The sequence below is a fragment of the Neopelma chrysocephalum genome, unplaced genomic scaffold (genome assembly GCF_003984885.1).
Source record: "Neopelma chrysocephalum unplaced genomic scaffold, ASM398488v2 Primary Assembly neopelma1_253, whole genome shotgun sequence".
NCBI lineage: Eukaryota > Metazoa > Chordata > Aves > Passeriformes > Pipridae > Neopelma > Neopelma chrysocephalum.
In genome coordinates, this window is record NW_020897915.1 from 1,537,117 (window position 1) to 1,555,225 (window position 18,109).

Below are 18,109 nucleotides of genomic sequence, written 5' to 3' on the forward strand. Positions count from 1 at the left end.
CACGCCTGGAAAAAGCCACTGCAGAAGGTGCAACAACCCACAGTGGGGATGCAGGCAGAGCACATCTCACCTTGGCAGGCAACAGGTAGGGAGGAGAATTCCCCCTTTCTTTTCTCTTCCCAATGAGAAAGGAAGATCTTTGGAGCTGGTGGGAGAGGTGTGATAGTTTAAATCAACATTTTGCTGTTAGCACTGCAGAAACCTGCCCTGCGCGTTACCTGGTAAACAAACCGTGCTCTGAGAAAGAAAGGCCTGTTTATAAAAGCTCCTCTCGACATTCGCCTCCTCAAACATGGCAAAACATGTGCTAGAAATAGATGCATGAATGACCGAGTCTGTTTTGAGTCTCCTCTCTTCAACAACCAAGGAAATCCCTATGTACAAACATTTAAACTGGAACATCTGGAGCGCAGTAATTTTATCTTGAAGATCCACATCAAACGAACCTGCAGCTCAGCCCAAAAAGATATACAAATACTTCCCCAAGGAGACCCCAGCCTTACCACTCGGGTGCCAGGAGACCTGTGATTTAAAAGAAAGATAATTCAGCATCTCTTTATCCACGCCTGACAAGTATTCCTTCGGAGGGCATTAGCATGAAATTATCGCTCTTAATCAAACCCAAAGTAAAAGAGATTTGTTTCAATTATTCGACGCAGGCCTTGAAATACCTGTTTTGAAATTTATAACCCAGCAAACCCTATGCATCGTTTGCAGGCAGAGCTTTTACCCGAGAAATTTCACTTTGGTTACACTTTTTCTGTACAGCTGAGCTGCTAAAATAAGCACCCAGCCATATATAGCACAGTACGTTGGCACTCACAGCGGTGGGGAACGACTGGATTCAATTTTCCATGGAAGATGACAATTAAAATTGCTTTCTTTGGTATATCCCATCCTTTCTGTTGTTTTTTCTGTGCTCTCCAAGCACAGAGCAAATTTAGGACTCCGAGCTCCTTTTCCTTCAAAATCTCACTTCCAGTTTCCATCTTATTAAAGACATGACTTAACTTTAATGTGTGTAACATAAACGGTATCGTAAAGAGGAAGAATTAAAACAGCATGGGAACACTGGTAGTTTCAAGAGGGGGGAAATGGCACAGCCTATTTCCTTTTGGGTTGTTGTTGTTTATCCAGTGGATAAACCTTGGCGTTCCTGCTCCTACCGAATGCTTCGCCTGCCTTGCAATAATTGGGAATTCCACGTTTTGCAAAGCCATTATATTATATCCACAAATAATCCATCTTGTCAAGTCCATCTCGTCCGTCGAAGATAAAGTTGGAGCTGAGTCACTGCAGACATCTGGAGAAGGTTCATTACTTGTAATTGCGAGCCCCTCTGTTAATGCACCCCATGAGAAAGGAGCTGACAGGCTGCATATTTCTGCAAACTGTTCCCAGAAAGAACCAATTTCCTGACTTCCATGTGGTGTCAATAATATAGGCATGAGATGGAGCAGTGCTTATGAAATATTAAATCTGCTTACAGGACCCAGCTATAAGCAAATTCAGACCACCTGGGAGATGGAGGTTCGCGCCGGGTATGTAGAGTTTGGCACTCACCTGGTACATGAGACCCACATTTTGGCTTATTTACCACAAAACTTCCTGACAGTAGTGGAGGGGGGAGGGAAGAAAAATGCAGAGGGTGGAGGGGGTAAAACACATTTCTTCACGTTTAGGACTCAAACCTTTCAAATCACTGACATTATTAAATTTACTATCACAAGCAGCCAGAGATCTTATTATTCATCGTCAGGAAAAAAAAAAAAGGCTGATATTTCATGGCTTTTGAGTTAGATCATTTTGGTTCATGCCAATGAAAACAAAGCATTAGTGTTTTGATGTTTCAATATAATGATTTAATTCTCTCATTGATATTAGAACCCAGAAACACAACAAACACGAAGACCCCTTCAAAATCCTTGAGTCGGAGCAAAGGCTCTTAAATCACTTCAGCACTCCGACCTCCTGTTTCACAGCATATATTTTATGCCAGGGACTCTGGAAAGAGGGGGTCCTTCCCAAACGTGCAGCATGACAGTGCTAACCTGCTTTTGGAGAGCTCGCCTGTGTAAATTGAAAAACATCTGGGCTCTTTTTGCTGGCAAAAGCAGCAGTTCCTTGACCTCAGAGCAGAGCCATCGACTCAAGCTCCAAACGGAGCCTTTTCAACAATTCACCCCCGATTTTCCACTCTCTGGGCACTGGTCCCCAGGAGGAAAAGCAGCACCCTGGGAGCAGACAGAGACATGGAGCCATGGGGAGAAAGTTTTCGTGGCATTGGTCCACCACCTATGTTTTACTCCCTAGTTTTACTCCCTACTTCTCAGTTCAGGGCTGGGGATAAGGAGTGGTCTACATTTTTTCTAGCATGCAATAAAAGACAGTTTTCCTCCAAGAAAGATGAAGGCAAGAAGGAGGGGGGAAACAGACTTTCAGTAGAGCAAAAGGAAGATGCCAGCCAGCCTAATGGGGACAGTTTGCTCTGTGCTGCATAGAAAATCATAAAATATTAAAATCATAATTAATGAATGGTTTGGGTTGGAAGGGACCTTAAAGATCATCTCGTTCCACCCCCCTGCCATGGGCAGGGACACCTTCCAATAGACCAAGTTGCTCCAAGCACCGTCCAACCTGGCTCTGAACACTTCCAGGGATGGGGCAGCCACAACCTGCGCCAATCACTCGCCACCCTCACAGGGAAGAATTTCTTCCCAAAATCTAAAGTCTCACCCTGCCCTCTGTCAGTGTGAAGCCAAAAATAGAGGTAAAAAAATCACATGGGACTTATTAGCTGCACCTGCCAGGAGGAGAAACTGTCTGAGATGATGTGGACAGGCCCAAGAGGTGGTGGAAGTTTGGAGATGCACATGGTACTGCAGTCCAAGAGCTGGGAGATGCCGGGTCAGGCCAGGCTGGCATCTGTGCACCGGCCATGCCACACCCACCCCATTCCTGGGGGCAGGCAGGAGCACCCCCTTCCCAATGCTGAGCTTCTCCACTGGGGCACAGCACAGAACACAGAGACTTGGGTGCACGTACGCCTTCCCATCTATTTATTTCCTGTGTAGGGAAGGGGCTATTTTTGGTTTCCAGCCTCTTTGCTGCAGCCAGTATCTGTCAGCGGGACACGACGGACGGCGCTGTGTGACAGCTCTGCTCCCTCACACGGCAGGAATGCCTCTTGTTTTCTCCCCTCCAGACCACGTCGGAGCTGAGAGCATCCAGCCGGGCCAGCTTGAGGCACAGGAAAATCAGGCAGCTGCCCAAAGCAGCCTGGGCCTCCCTGTCTGTGCTGGAGGGCTAGAAAACCAGTGGGCTCCTGCCAGTGAGGGAGGGCTGGGGATGTTCATCCGGCACCAGCAGCCACCAGGGCAGCACATTGGGATATTCTCATGCTCCCCATCCTTGCTCTGATTCTCCTCCTGAAGACAAACAGGCACAGGTTGAGAAGCTCTGAGCTGGATTTATCCCCTGCCACACTACTTAGATCTAAAGGTCTGATGCTGCAAGGTGCTTTTTTGGGGTTTTCTCCCACGTCCATGCATTGCACACTCCATCCATAAGTTGGTTTTGAATGCAAAGCCTACAGGCTCTGTGAGGATGGGTAACTGCCCATCATGTGCTTGTGATCAAGGCTAAAATCTCTCCCACATCACATAGGCTGAGCCTGGGATTTGACCATATTTTTGGCCTGGCACAGCTGGTGGAGTCAGAGGGGGGTTGAGCTGGCACAGAACTTTGTCCAGCCCCTGCCTCTGGCTGTGCCGAGTCCTGCGCAGAGCAGCAGCATCACCTGGGCTCAAGGTGATACTGAATCAACCACCTGCAATTCTGTAATCACTGGGATGCTTCTCCTCCTCCCTAGGTTCCTGTGGAGACACTGCTGGCATCATCCAAGACCTGCAGAGAATGGCACTTGCTGGGGTTTATCTGTTGAAGCCTCCACATTTTCCACATCAGTCACTTCAGTGTGGATGACTGAAGAGTTGCCAAAAACTGGATTTGTTTCTTTACTTGCTTTCACCCTCTTGTTACCACACCTTCCCAGCAGGACACAAGTGATTCTCCCAGCCCTGCCTACAGCCCTCGGCGCTCTCTGCCCAGTCCCTCTGCAGGCACTTCAAACCCAAACACTTAAGCACCAAATTTCATCCAAGCTGGCGATGCCTCCTGCTCAGGACCAGCATCAGTGCCTGAAGTCTGGAATGGATGCAACAAACTCATGGAAACAGTTTTTCCCTGCCTGTATCAAGCTGAAGAAGAAAACTCGGGTGCATGTTTTGGTTTCCTTTTTGTGTTTTTAAAATCAAAACAACACATGCAAGCAGAGTTCCTTTTACCTGGCAGGGAAAATCTGGCCATGATTTATGTTACGTTCTGTGTCTGTGCAGTGCCTGTCTCCCATTTGCTGCTGGTCACTGAAGGACCTGAGCCTCTGACTCCCACACCTCCAAATCTCCAAAAGGAGATTCGACACTCACATCCCACTGCAGATGCCCCACTCTGGCAATATCTAATATTTCATGCTTCTCATGCACTGCCCAAACAAGAGTAATTAAAAATGCTAATAAAATAAACAAGAAAGGTCCTTTGCGTTCCTCAAAATAATAACTAAAAAAAGGCTCTGTTTTAATGAAGGATGGAATCTGCTGCTCCTGAGAGCAAAGGTTCGTCGCTGGAATGAGGAGTGTTCAGCCCAGCTGTTTCTACTGGAAGGCCACATTTCATGCCCATCCATGGTCCTTCATGTCCAAGTTTCCACAGACAACTGTCCATGCACAGCCCAATAAGGGGGTTAAGAAAGCAGCAGGGGCTCACGAAAGATGCAAAGGTTTATGCCTGAGCTGCTCCTTGAGTATCCAAAAAGCTCAGCCTGGAGCAGGACCTCTCCTCTGAAGTGCCCTGAGCACTGTGGCATCCCATCGATATTCACAGTTGGGCTCAGTATCCCCATCTTGCGTTAACAGAGCAGCACTGTATTTTGGCAGAGGGTTTGTGATACCTCCAGCTGCTCCGCCTGGCTGCCCATCCCAGCTCCAGCACTGTGACCCCAAACCCCTCCATTCTGGCCCAATCCTTCCCGGTGCTGAGTAAAAGTAGTGCAGAAAAAAACAGGGACATGAAGCACAGAATCTCACCACTCATTTATCACCTCAGCAACAAGAGCTTGGTAACAGGCTGTGTTATCTTTAGCAGAAAGCAGCAGCTGAAAGGAGACACCAGTTCACCAACCTCAGGTCACCTCCCAGGCTGGTGTCCTTACCGGTTATCGGTGTCTGCAGCTCTCCAGGTGCTCAGGGAACAGGGATACTCCTCACCACCTGTGGATCATCTTACCCCCCCACCCCAAACCACAGTGAGCTGTGTGATGCTGCCCACCAGGACATGCAGTGGCACAGGGTGGGATTGTTGGGGTGTCCTGTGCAGGGCCTGAAGTTGGACTTGATCACCTTTGTGGGTCCCTTCCAACCGAGGATGTTCTGCGATTCCAAGGCTTTGTCCAGTCAAGGTTTGAGGTGGGGTCTGACACTTCCTGATTTACCCCAAAACAGGCCTGCCCTCTGTCCACCCTCCCAGTGCAGGGAACATGTTGCATCAACCCCAGCCTCCCTGCTTGTGTCTCATGGATCACAGTGACCCTTACAACATATTTTCTGGAGTATTACACAGTATTATCTGAGGAAAAAAACCCTAGTCTAAACCAAAGCAATTTGGGTGATGATGGCCTTTTGTTCCAGTTTATCCCGCATCAAACTCCATAGATGGCAACTCTGAACATTTCCCAGACCTTCACAGTAGACCTTGGAACTGTCTCTCTGATTTATCGGCTGTTTCACAACACATGCATTTCTCCTATAGAATCCCAGTGTTTTGCTTATAAGCCATATTATAACTGTGAATCAATCTTCTTTATTTGAACATTTAGGACAGTTTCACACATCATTTTACCATTAGCTAGAAGAGACTCAGCCTCACAGATCTTTCAGGTTTCAAGCGTGGCTGTGTTGATTCAGTTCTTTGCTGCTGCCTGTGTTGTGCAAAAAAAAGAAAAAAAAGCCAGACTTTGGGGCTTTCTGTTGCGGCATGAAGAAGAACACAGGTTGTTTCATCACTGGTTGTGAGACATGTGTTACCCGGCTCATTAATTCACAACAGTTCTTGTTTTCTCTGCCTTTTTCACACTGATCTGATACATTTGTGAAGTCCAGGGTTGTACTGCAAGTGATTAATGCTGCAGTGAAGTCTAATAAACTGAGATTCCAACAAAAAAAGTGTGAAAAATGTAATCTCTAATGTTCTGAAAGCTCACATATGACAAAACCCATAAATCACCCCAGAAGCAGTCATTATGGTGAGTTACTAACTAGATTATACAGCTGCATTTGTCATAATTTCCCATTACGTAGAGAGTAAACCTATCAGGCTGATTTATGGCAGAAGGCTCCACAATATGGGAACTGGGACCTGGGCTGTTCTGTGGCAAACAAAGAGAAATGTTGGTCTACTCAAGTGCAGAATGGAAAAGGAAGGAGGGGAGATAACTGTCATTTGAAGACGCTGATTCAGGGCCGAAGACTTCAGAGGGGAGTCAGGCCCATGGGATGGCAGGAAGAGCATCCACCAACCTGTTCCAACACCACCAGCAGCATCAGAATGTGCTCTCTTCACCAGAGAAGGGAAGAGATGGGAGGTCTTTTGGGGGGACCAATGCTGGTCATGGGGAAATCATAGAATCCTGGAATGGTCTGGGTTGGAAGGAACCTTTGAAACCATCTCATTCCAATCCCCCTGCCATGGGCAGAGACACCTTCCACTAGACCAGGCTACTCAAAGCCCCATCCAGCTTGGCCTGGAACACTTCCAGGGATGGGGCAGCTACAGCTTCTCCGGGCAACCTGTGCCAGGGCCTCACCACCCTCACAGGGAAGAATTTCTTCCTAACATCTAATCTAAACCTACTCTCTTTTCAGTTTAAAGCCATTCCCCCTTGTCCTGTCACTCCAGTTCCTGATGAAGTGTTCCTCTCCAGCTTCCCTGTAGGCCCCTTAAGATACTGGAAGGCTGTTTTAAGGCGTCCACACAACCTTCTCTTCTCAAGCTGAATAGCCCCAACTTTCTCAGCCAGTCTCATAGGGGTCTTCATAACTTCAGCCTGTGGACAAGAATTTGGCCAGCTCAAAGAAACAGCCTCATGTAGAAGGACAGGCTCCATTTCTCTGCAGGTCCTCTGTGGTTTTTGGACTGCTACAGAGGAAGTTGCATCCTACCCCGGTGATCTCTGTATCACCACGCTGTTCTGGATTTCATGAGTACATCTGCAGCAAACTGAGGTAATTCCCAGCTCCTCCACAGCAAGCTGAAGTGGCTGATTTACTGGCAAGCACAGCTGATGAAGGCGACATCACTGAGGGCACTTGGCAAGCCTGGCTCTGAGCAACCAGACGTGGTGGTCTGAGATTGGAGAATTCAGAGGACAAGAGGAACAGAGAAGAGCCAGGAAAAGTCAAGCAGGCAAAGCTGAGCCACACCTGCCCCCACCACCCCTGTGCAGCAGCCCTCTGAGAAGAGCAGCAGCATCCTCCTCTTAATGGTCTCCCCCGTGCAGTAGTCACTGAAGACCACGGTGGCTACACAGATGCTTTTCACCCTGTGTTCCCTTTGCACTCTGAGGAATTTCCCATGGGCTGTGAAACTTCCTGGCAGCTCTGGCTGGGCAGGGACCAAACAAGAGGCACCACTGCTGTCGCTATGTGTTCACTGGGGAGACTCCCTGTGTTCACTGGGGAGACAATGAGGATTCTGCTCGTCCCAGACACTCCCCAGGGCCCTGACACAGCAGAACTGAATCAGTTGGACACACAGAAGCAGGTGCTCTGGGAGTTGCCCACTGGGAAATTGCCCCCTGCAGCTGCTCATCACCCCTGGGAAATGTCTCTTGGAAACCAATGTCCTTTTGCTTGTGCAGAGCCTCATCCAGTACCCACTGGTGGTCAGAAATGGGCTGGATGAGGCCACACAGAAGCGCATGGAGTAGCATGCAGAGTATCTAGACCGGCAGATGACTCAGCTGCATCTTGGAGACAACGTTGTGACCCGTACCCCTGTCACAGTGGCAAAAGAGGGATTTCCTGCAACAGCTGCTGGGTCTCCTGGAGCACCTGTGCTGCTCCCGGAGGAAGAAACACCTTGACCACTCCAACACAGGCAACAGGAGCATTCATGTGGAGATCAGCTTGCCCTCAGACTTCAGAAGGGTTGAACCCAACCTCTTCCAGCACCTGGCACACGATATGGATGCCCACACAGAGGACCTTCAGAAGTACAATGGTCTGCGACATCAGCTCCAATTCCTTGCCTTGCTTGTGCAAAGCCTCACCCAGTACCCATAATTGGTTGGGGATGAGCTGGATAAGGTCACAAGGGAGCGCATGGAGTGGCGTGCGGAGTATCTCGAGCAGGAGATGAGTCGGCTGCTGCAGGAGCTGGAGCAGGGCCCCTGGAGCGCAGTGTCAGGGCCTGGGGAGCCCTGCTCGGGGCTGTCCTGCAGCAATGGCACTTTTGGGCTCTTGCTGCTGTCCTGGGCCTGCTCCTGGGGCTCTGGTGCAGCTTCAGGAAAACAAGCTCGGGGCTGTCCTGCAGCAATGGCACTTGTGGACTCTTGCTGCTGTCCTGGGCCTGCTTCTGGGACTCTGCTGTAGCCTCAGGAAAACAAGCCGTGAGCCAGACAGCAGTGGCCAGGAGGAGAAATCCAGCAAACACTTGGAGGAGGAGGAAAAGACAATGTTGTTGCAAAGGAAGAAGTAGAAAGCAATGATGCAAAGTTGGAGGAAGACAACAATGATGATGGAAAGGTGCCAGTGTTGACACAAATGAAGAAGATGATGCTGGAAATGGAGGAAAAGAAGGCAATGCTGACACCAATGTGAGGGAAGCCAGTGCTCTTGGAAATGAAGAAGGCAAATATGATGCAAATGAAGACAAGGACCAGGACACTGAAAGTAAGCTCAGAAGGCTTTTAGAGGAGCACATACAGTGGCTGTTCTGGACCTGGACAGAGGTTCTACAACCACAACTGACCTGATGGACAACTTCACACGTGTCTTTGCACTGGGCTGTCAAACAGTTTCTATTCGGTGCCATAAAGAGCCATCGGGGCCAGCAGCACCTTCAAGGGTTGGAGTCCCCGTGAGGAGGATGTTGTGCACCATGTGCTTGTACTCCTGAATCCCCCTCGGGTCACACCTTCCACCTGGAGCTGGACACTGCAGCGAAGATGCCTGCCAGGAACTTCTGCATCCGCGTGGAGCTGGTGTTCACCTGCAGGAGGGAGCAGCAGGGGGACAACACGCTGTGCTTCCTCCACCAGCCCGAGGAGCAGCTGAGGAGGAATCAGGAGCCCTACACACACAGGAATCAGCCTCCTACACACCCTGTGCACCAGCTCCTCCCCAGATGTGCAGAAAACTGCCCGCTGGTTCTGCCCATTGCTGAGAGCAGCCTGGGTGCTCTTGCTGAAGTTGTACAATTGCCTTTTAATGTAGCTGCCCTCCAGCCACTCCTGCATGTTCCAGCTGACCAAAGGCAAGGAAAGCTTCCTGGCTGAGATGCTGTTTGGGGTGTGGGAAGGCCACTCAGGCATCTTTGTGAGCAGCCAGCTCACAGAGGTCACTCCATCCCCAGCACAACATGGCCTGAGACCTACACCGGGGCTGAGGCCAAGTTCTTCAGGCCCCTGGCTGGGCAGGGCCCCCCTGACAGCTGGCACTGCAAATGCCTGAGCTCCTCACCCATGTCTGGTGGGCGTAGGCTTTTCCACCTCTGCCTTGGAGACAGTTGGGATGCAACTCCTGAACACCGTACCCCTGTCACAGTGGCAAAGGAGGGATTTCCTGCAGCAGCTGCCGCGTCTCTTGGAGCACCTGTGCTGTTCCCAGAGGAAGAAACACCTTGACAACTTCAACACAGACAAGAAAAGGGATCCAGCAGAGATCAGTTTGCCCCCAGACTTCAGAAGGGTTGAACTACCCAATCTCTTCCAGCACCTGGTGCATGATCTGGATGCCCACACAGAGGCCCTGCAGGAGAACATCTGTCTGTTGATATCAGCTCAAAGGACTCCTGCTCACGGCCCCTGAAAGAGGTGCTCATACACAGAGCTGTGCTTGTGGGGCTCACACCTCATCATGGACACTGTCTATATATTAATGGGAGTTAATTTATAAGTAGTTGTATTAGTTTAACAAGATTACAACTTAGAAATTAAGAGACTTCAGGTGGAAGTGCGGAAAAGAAACAGCTTTTTATTAACAAAATCTGAATAAACAACAAATGGTGCAATCAAAAACTTTCAGAAGAAACAAAACAAAGTCCCTATTCCCCAGGTGGGGGGAGAAACCCACGGCAATCCGTGGAGGGAGGCGGGGAAAGGCAGGACTGTCCCGGCACTTCAAAAGCTGCTCGCAGCCACGTGTGCTTGCAGCCAGCAACGAAAAAAAAGTCCTTTTTCCCCACAGGCAGTCTTGAAAGCAGAATACCTTGCTCTGAGATGGGTCGGTCTCTCTCTCTCTCGGTCGTTCTCTGCGCTCCCTCTCCCTCCCCCTGCTCCTGCGCTGCCCACCACGTGAGGCCCCGCTCGGTCCCACCCCCCTCCCGGTCCCATCCGGGAAGAAACACATGGGGTTGGGTGGGGGGCACTTGGGAAAAAATTCTAACATCTCTTTTCAAACGCGTGACATTAGTTAACATGCAGTTAGTGCATTTATCCTCAGTAATCCTGAACCTGCTTTCCCGTTGTTTCAATAAAACATTCCAGAATCTGGATTGTGCAACTTCTTATTGTACTCGAACAGACCTGTACTGCTGAACTGGTTCTAATCGGAAATTATTTGTACCTGGCACTTCAGCTCTCAGATGACAAGCTGGAACTCAAGGGGATTTCTTTTCGTTCAATTTCTATCCCTTTAATGCATCTCACACCCTAAACCTCCCCAGGGTGGTGCCACCTCTCTGGGAGTGCTGGACACAGAGAAGGGGCTGCTCTGTTGGCAGTGGAAATTGCTGCTGCACCTTTCCCCCACATCTGAAGGGGACGTGGAAGGAGCCTGGAACCAGAGACTCCCAGTACCACCTGGACACTGACTGCCCTCCCTTTCCCAGAGAGTCCATTCCCTCTGGGAGCTGCACTCCATACCAACATGCCCATAAATGTGGTGCCTGAGCAAACACTGTGTCTGTGAGTGTCTGTGCATCCCTTTGCAGGGATCACGGGCAGAGGGAGAGGCTGCGCAGCTGCTGCAGAGTTGGGGAGCATTTTGTAGCAGAACCGCTGCTCTGGTGGGCTCTGCTTTCTCTGATGCTGGAACTAAAGGCTCCCCCACGTGTCTGTGCTCCTGCCTTGGGGCAACTGGAAAAATTGGTCCCCCTCCAGAGCTGTGGGGATGAGGAGATGAATTGTCCTGCACAGCAGATGGAGCAGACGACCCCAGCTGAGAGCTGTGTGTCCTGTGGAGCCATGCTCAGGAATGTCTTGTGACTGTGGCAGCTCTGGGCCCTTCCTCTAGTCCTTGTCCTGCTCTTTGGGCTCTGCTGGTGCCTCCAGAAAAGCAGTTAGAAGGAGAGCTCCAGCAGTGACATGGAGGTGGAGGAGGAAGAGGAGGAAACGCTGAGGGCAGGAGGAGGAAGGAACTGAAGGAGGTCCCTATGATGATGGCGATTTTGTCATGGTTTCTGAAAACCGCCTCCAGAGTTCAGTACAGGACCTGCACAACAAATGCACAGTGGTGGAGGTACTTCCACGGTGGTGGATGGTAGCCACTTCCTCCATGTTTTCAGGGAGCTCTTCTGGAATGATTTCTCCCTGGTGCTGCTACAGCCATCAGGATGAGCAGTGCCCTTGAAAGATAGAGCCTTCATGAGGACTGTGCTCTCTGCCCCCTCTTTGTTTCCCTGCAACCTGTCCTTGGGACACACCTTCCACCTTGCTTTAGGTACTGTGGAGCAGAGGCTGGCAAGAGACATCATCGTCCACACAGAGCTGGAGTGTCCCTTTGTGAGGGAATGGCTGCTGGAGAACACACTGTGCTCCTTCCACCACTCCGAGGATGCCTCGATCACCCCCTCCCAGGTCACGGTGCTGCCCTCCTCCCACTGCTGCAAACTCTGACCAGTTGACACCTTCAACTGGACTTCTGTCATTGTGTTGACATCAGGCAGGGAGAAAGGCCCCTCAGACATCTTCCTAAGGATTTGGTAGACCAAGGCTGCCTTTATTGGCTTTTATTTTCTCTCCAACAGGATTCTTATGCTCAAGTCCCATTAGCTCATCTCATGGTAACATATTCATCCTTCATGGGTCCTTAAGATTTTAAGCTGCATCATTTGGTTTTAGACTGTTTTAGCAGGAAATGTGTGGGTTAGAGTAGGTAGAGCAAGCATGTGGGAGCTGAATCCTGGCCTGAGTGCAACCACTGGGGCTCCAATTGCTCTCCGGGCAAGCATGATACAGCAACACCCCTCATGGTGCTCTACAAAGTTGCCACAGCACCTGGGGCCTGAGGGCACTGGCATCTTCTGAGGGGAAATTCTGGCCAAAGCACCACCTCCCGGGGGAACATGTCTTTGTATTTCTGAAGGCGATGAAAACAGGGCTGATGGCACTGCTGAAGCTTCCCCTGGGAGTCTGGCAAGCTGTGGGTGAGAGACTGAGGCATGAGGTGAGGCAAACAGCTCCAGTGCAGCAGGGAGCACCCCATGGGGGTGTGCCTGGGGAAGGTGTGGGAGACCAGACGAATGGTTGGCTGGCTCAAAACAACCAGGTGGGAAATGGGGGTGGAAACAGGGCGAGCTCTGTGTCGGTGGGATGGCTGCTGCTTCACACGCCTGTGGGCCACACCGAAATGGTGGCAGCCGAATGCACAGCCTGCCCCAAAATGGCAGACTGACCCACAGCCTGCCCCAAAATGGCGGGCTGACCCATGGCTTGCCCCAAAATGGCGGACTGACCCACAGCCTGTCCCAAAATGGCAGGCTGACCCACAGCCTGCCCCAAAATGGCGGATTGACCCACAGCCTGCCCCAAAATGGCACTGCATATATTAACACTCTGTAGTTAGTGCATTTATCCCTGGCTGCCCTGAACCTGCTTTCCTGTTGCTCCAATAAACTGTTCCAGGATCATTTCTGCGTGTGGTGGTACAGCCTGTAATTAGCTGACCCTCATGTGCTGCATGCAGCACAGATAAATATGGACAAACTTCACTGGGATCTCCATTTATTCAGCAGCTGCTGAAAGCACCGGGTGGTTTGGGAGGCTGGTGCATCTGTCTGTCACTGCAAGCTGCCCCCCACCCCCGAAACAACACACAGCCAAGAGGAGGAAGGGGTTGCCTATGTCTACCTCTTTTAATTAAACATCACAGGGGCTGGTAACAGAGACACAAGGCTTGGAGCAGCAAGGTGAACTCCTCCTCACCTCAGTTTGCTGCTAAAGGGCAGACACTGGAAGTTCTAACATCTGCTCTGAAGGGACTGGAGCACTGAATTTTACTGCAGGGTTCTTGCAGGACTTTGAGTAAGGCCGCCTTGGCTTTCCCAGCTCCTCACCTGTAAAATGAGTGCAAGAGAGACTGCTATTTCTGACCCGCCCAAGCGAACCCACAGTTACAATGTTCAGCTGCTGAGATCCTCCCTCTGGAGCACCTCCGAGCAACAGGGAACTTTGGGTTTGTTTTTTCTTTTTCTTCAGATGGAGCAGCTAAATTCATCCACCTCAAAAGCTCTCCACGATCCTTCCCTCAAAGGCCAGGGAGCCAGAGAGGGGAGGAAACCTGAACAGGCACTTTTGCCTTTCTAGTTGTGGAGAATCAAAAGCAGGTTGTGGGTTGTGGGAGGAAGGAGATGAGAGGCCAGAGGAAGCCAGGAGCTCAGCAGCCAGAGACCAGATGGCCAGGGCTCTTACACTCCTCTGACAGTCTCCCACCATGGTCTCAACAGAGTGTTTAAACATCCCAGACAGAGCCCAAACATGACAGAAATGAGGCTGTGTTTGTCTCCCGGGGGATTTCTGATCATTGTCATTGTGCAACAGGCAGAGAATCATAGAATCCCAGCATGGTTTGGGTTGGAAGGGACCTTAAAGACCATCTCATTCCAAAGCCCCCATGGGCAGGGACACCTTCCACTAGGCCAAATGACCACAAAGGTGATGGAGATCACAGACTCAGGCTCAGTCCTCACTCTCCCACAGGCCAGGTTGCCCGATATTGGGTGAAGCAAAACAACAAGGCTTTTTGGTTATTTGTGGGAAACTCTGGTGGTGTTACACCTTCTGAAGGTGGAAGAAGCATGAAGGGACTCAAAAGACAACTCGGCAAAGGGAAATGGAAGTGAGACTATGCTGCCACCCCTCTGAAAACTAGGAGAAGGTCTTTCAAGAGCAATCCCTGTGAAGCGAGCACACGTTGTTTGTGCAGCAACAGGTAAGTGTAACCTGAGCAAAGCACCTTATCTCTGTGACACCTGGAAGGCGACTTGGGAGTCGTTATCGATGAGAAATACTTTGATCTACCAGGTGGGAGCAAAATGAAGCGATGCCACTTGTTTCTCAGGAGACTTCTCCACTCTGAGCTCCCCTGGCCCACCTGAGCTCACCTGCGACATCCAGCTCTCGTTTCAGATTCCCACCCCAGCAAAGCACCTGTGGAGCTGAAATCTACCTTGAAAAGCAACTGGGGAAGAAAAAAAAATCAAACAGAAGAAGAAACTTTCTTTTGTGGCAGGCAGAGAGGTTTGGCCAGACAGCAGAGCCCTCTTCAGTCCAGTGATGGGTAGTGAAGAGCTGGTTGAACCAACTTGACCTTGCAGGCACTGGCAAATTCCCAGTTGGGCCAAACTGGGGTTTTATCTGGTGCTTGGGTCTAGCAGGCACTAGTGTCTTCAGGACAAATGCACCCACAAGGATCTATCAAAAGCAGAGAGTGGGAAATGCATCATACAATTACAAATCACAATTCTAAGAGGAAGAATTTTTTCATGGACAAATCTTGGGGTGGAGAAGAAAAAAGAAAGGACAAAGGGAGGGAACTCACATTCTAAAGCTAATAAATAATTTTTTTTAAAAAAAGTGATTTAACAAAACATGTCATCATGTGACAAGGTAGTTTTTCTTGCAAGCAGGTGCACTGCAGTTTTAGAAATATTAAATCTTAAGAGGTTTGCATTGCACAATAGATGGCAGCCAGAAAGCATGTTGATGTTTTTTGGCAGTGTTTCAGATGTCATGGTATTTTTTTTTTTCTTTAAAGCTTCCATCAGCAGGAGGGAAAGCCGTGCCAAGGAAAAGGAATCAAATCTGGATGCAGCAAGACTCACATTCAGGCGGAGGCTCCCTGCCAGATGCTACGGGGCCAAATCGGAAACAACCACATTGAGCTCATTATGAAAACTGCACAATCAAAAGCCTGCAAAAAGGCAAAAAAAAATTAATCTGTTTAATACTTAGCTAAATTCTCGACTGTTGAACTAGATTTGAAGAAAAATTCATCATAATCCCCTCTTCCTGTTGAGAAATTCCTCCTTGTTCACGAGATGTCCATGAGATGGCAGGAGTGCACTCTCCTCCAAAGGCTGAAGGGACCGTGACACCGGTGCAGTTTCCTCGCTCCGGATATGGGCACTGCTGAGAAAACACTGATTTATCTTTCTATTTATTGCTGCTGGAAAGAGGTAAGGAAGTGGCATGAATGGGCACATCTTCAGACAAGAAATCCACTGGTCCAGTTTCCTGAGGATGGGAATGACTCTCTTTCATACAATGGTTTAGATTGGAAGGAATCTTAAAGTTCATCTCATTCCAACCCTCTGCCAGGGCAGGGACAATACTCTAGACCAGGTTGCTCCAAGCTCCATCCAGCCTGGCCTTTTATACCTCTTGCTTTTAGCAGCCTCTTGCTTTGGGTGACATAAGCCTGCTCACTGCAGGCCCTGGATCTACAAGGTCATCCCACGCTGTGCACGGGAATTTGGGAAGGGGCACTGTGAAACTGAAGGAGTGCAGTGAGAAAAGGATGCAGACATCTGCCAGAAAGAAATCCAGAGGCTGGGATTTAGAAATCACAGCCCCGGTATTTCTGGCTGGGGATGACTATGGAAAGAACCCCTCAGGGATGTCCCAGTTTTCAGCTGTTTATGATCCCAAGTTCTCCACTCAACTGGGGCACAGCTGTGAGCCCGCCCCTGGTCAGGCAGGACCCATGGCAGCCCAGCTGTGGCCCAGCCAGGCCAAGGGATGGGCTGGCAGTTGTGCAAGTGCTTCCCTTGGCCAGGCTGCAGAAGCAACATCCCAACAAGAGACTGGTGCTCGTGCCTGAAAAGAACTCAGCTGCCCTGCCCCAACAGCTTCAAGAGAGCAGGCTGCATGAAGGAGCTGCTCTTTACATGCTCAAGGAGCATTAAAACCAGGGGATCTTCCAAGTTTTCATCCACTGGTTTGCCAAATCCCTGCTGCCAGGACAGGAAAGCAAAAAGGATCATAGAATCATAGAATGGTTTGGGTTGGAAGAGACTTTAAAGACCACTGAGTTCCAACTCCACTTCCATTAAGAACTCCAGCAGTCTCACACCGGGTCCTCTCTAGCAGAGGGTATAATTGGGACATGACAGCCTACACCTCTTCCCACTGATCCTCTCACTGCATCTGCACTGTGGGAGGGCTTAGGAGATGCTGAGGGAGACCCCAAAGGCTCAGAAGATCTGTATTTTTTAGCAGAGAAAAGGCCCATTCCCTTTCCAGTGCCCCATCCCACAGCAGGCACTGCCTAGCAATTCCCAGGGACATCACTGGAGCCTGCAAACAGCTCTGCTGCAGGGAGACACTGCCCTCTGCAATGACCAAGAGATGATGTTGCTTAACTTTTCTCAATGTCTCCTTTCATCTTCCTGTAGATGTGGGGGTCAGCGGTGGCCTTGGCAGTGCTGGGGAAATGGTTGAACTCCATGATCTTAGAAGGATTTTTCAACTTAAATGATTCTGTGATTCCTTACACACCTCCTGGCTTTCAGGCTTTGGAGTTCATGATCCCTGTTGTGATCTGTAAGGTCGCTTTCCTCTTTTTTTAATTCCCTCTTTATACTGCCTGGGACATCAATTGGTATCCCAGCTCCTGGCTGCAGAACCAGCTTCATATCGAGACACACAGACCCAGTGCCTCACATTCACAGGTGAATCATCTCCAGAAGCTGTTGTGTGACTGCATCCATGGACACTTGGCTTCCTGGTTGTAGAAAATGGTCAAAGAGCAGTGGGACAGGAGCAGTGTGAACCCATCAGTGTATGACCAATTAGGAAGAAATCCTTCCCTGTGAGGGTGGTGAGGCCCTGGCACAGGGTGCCCAGAGAAGCTGTGGCTGCCCCATCCCTGGAAGTGTTCCAGGCCAGGTTGGACAGGTCTTGGAGCAACCTATTCAAGTGGAAGGTGTCCCTGCCCATGGCAGGGGGATAGAATGAGATGATCTTTAAGGTCTTTTCTAACCCAAACCATTCTGTGATTCTATGACCTGGCTCCTGAGAACCCACAGAGCCCCCGGGGACGGCAAGAGGGTGTCATCAGGATGCAACAGCTTTGAAGATGAGGGGAGAATAGGGTGGGAATTGTCCCCCCCTCATGAGATCTCTCTCACTCACGAGGTTAGTGCCCCATTTCCAAACACATGCAAACCCACAAGACTTGGCACTCCAGTGCTAATCTTGAACCTTCAGCCTGACTTGAATCACTGCTGCTCTCTCCAGTGTTTAAATAAATTATTAGAAAACCTCTGCCAAATGCATAAATCCTATCCTAATGCCCCCTGATGTCAGAGGGAAGGTGCCTGGTAACATTGTTGGTCCTTGGATCAGGCCTCAGAAAAGCAGCTGCAAGATATTAACCCACAGGCTCTGAAATTCATCTTTGTTTTAACTCGGTCTAAACCTTTGTAAATAACTCACAATAGGTCAGGGAAAAGAGAAGCCAGCAGCTCTGAACCGGCTGTGTTCCCCTGTCCTATAAAATCAGCTTACGCTCTTTGGAAAGAGGAAACAAATTCACCCGGAGCGGTGGCAGTTCCC

General features: G+C 49.9%; 1 pseudogene; it reads left to right on the plus strand.

Moving 5' to 3' along the window:
• The first annotated feature begins 8,297 nt into the window (after positions 1-8,297).
• LOC113977703 lies at positions 8,298-10,142 on the plus strand (annotated as a pseudogene).
• Positions 10,143-18,109: the final 7,967 nt, after the last annotated feature.